Below are 1545 nucleotides of genomic sequence, written 5' to 3'. Positions count from 1 at the left end.
ACGGGGAACTGACTACCTTCCAGGGGACAGAAGCAGGTGCAAACTGAGGGAGCAGGGCAGCAGCCTCTAGGGTCTGGCAAGGCTCTGCTTCTCTACTTATACGGTGAGGGCATGGGGGTTTCACACTTTGCTGTAACTGTTGAAACCGTACACACTCTTGGACAGGTCTATTTCACAATAAAAATGAGTCTTGTTATACTTTAGTCAGTCATTTCTCAATACATTTACTATTGTTATCAAAAACTAAGTTAATCCAGATAATTAACATACACTTAGCATAAAAACTCCCACTCCAAGGCATTTTGAATTTTAAGGAAATCCCTGATTCTGTGTGTCCCTTTAGTCTGTTGAAAAAGAGAAAAGAATGCAGAAGTAATAACAACAAAAAAGATATTAAGCGCTCTGGGTAATCAAGGCTCAACTGCCAAGTACTCCCTTTCGTCACAGTCCTCCTGTCATGCTATTCCCGATCCTACTGTGACCTTGAAATGAAGGATAACATCAACAACAGCATCAATTTGCCTGGTAGGGGAAACAGCTTGCCAGTCAAAAGACTGGACTGGCCCTAGGGACTCTATTTGGATACGTCACAGTCAAAGAACTCCCCAATTCAAAACACAGTGACTGCATCGCAAAAGATAAAGATGGACAAAATGAAGGCCAAGCCTTTTCTTTTTCTATTCAGAGGAACCTAAAATCGCCTCTGTCAAAACCGACTTTTTACGAGGCACCTAATATTCACTAAAAAGTCACCTCTGACGGCAATTAAAGAACAAAATACAACGAATGGAAAAGCAGCAGAAGACTTGGGCTGTTTCAAGAAGCTCTCCAAGAGCCAGGGAGCTGCGTAAAAACCACTAATAATCTCGATCCTCATCGAAGCACACCCACAAGCTAATGTCACCAACACCCTGAGAAACCCTGTCTTCTTCGCTGTCATAAGCTCTGTGGCACTCGCCCTTTACACACTCAGCTGCTCCCGGAACATCGCGTGTTTGAGTGGCTGACTGAGCCCCACCCGCAACTCAAAATACACTGACTTCCGTCCGTCCCGCTGACCCGACCATGGCTGCCTCGACGGCGCTTCTCCTCGAGCCTTTGCGATACCTGCACCTGAACTACAAGCTGGCGCTGGAAAACTGTCGCTGCAAAATCCTAGCATCCCCCCCAAAGCACGACGAGGACGGCACAGACGTCCACGCGCCACCATTCCCGGCGTGACTCGCCCCTCAGAGCCCAGGGCAACGTGCAGCGGCTCGAGTTCACGGCGAAGAAGGAAAGCGCGTTTTCCCGTCCCGAGAGGAGCTGGAGGTCCCCGCTCGCGAGTCACGGGGTCTCCGCCCGCCAGCCTCTCCCCGCAGGCGGCCGTCCCCGCCGTCCTCTAGCGAGGGGCGGCACCGGCGCTTCCTTCCCCGGCCGAGCCCGCGCCCCTGCTCGTCCTCACGACGCCGCCTGGAGCCCAGATCCCGCCGTCTCCTCCGCTTTGCGCCCCCTCCCAGGTCCAGCCCCGCAAACGGACAGGCGCGAAGACCGCGTGGGCCTGGG

This window comes from Carlito syrichta, unplaced genomic scaffold, assembly GCF_000164805.1.
Source record: "Carlito syrichta isolate Samal-C Ts95f unplaced genomic scaffold, Tarsius_syrichta-2.0.1 Scaffold135982, whole genome shotgun sequence".
In the NCBI taxonomy this organism is placed as follows: Eukaryota; Metazoa; Chordata; class Mammalia; order Primates; family Tarsiidae; genus Carlito; species Carlito syrichta.
The sequence above is the reverse complement of the archived record's forward strand: the minus strand, read 5'-3'. Positions refer to the sequence as shown.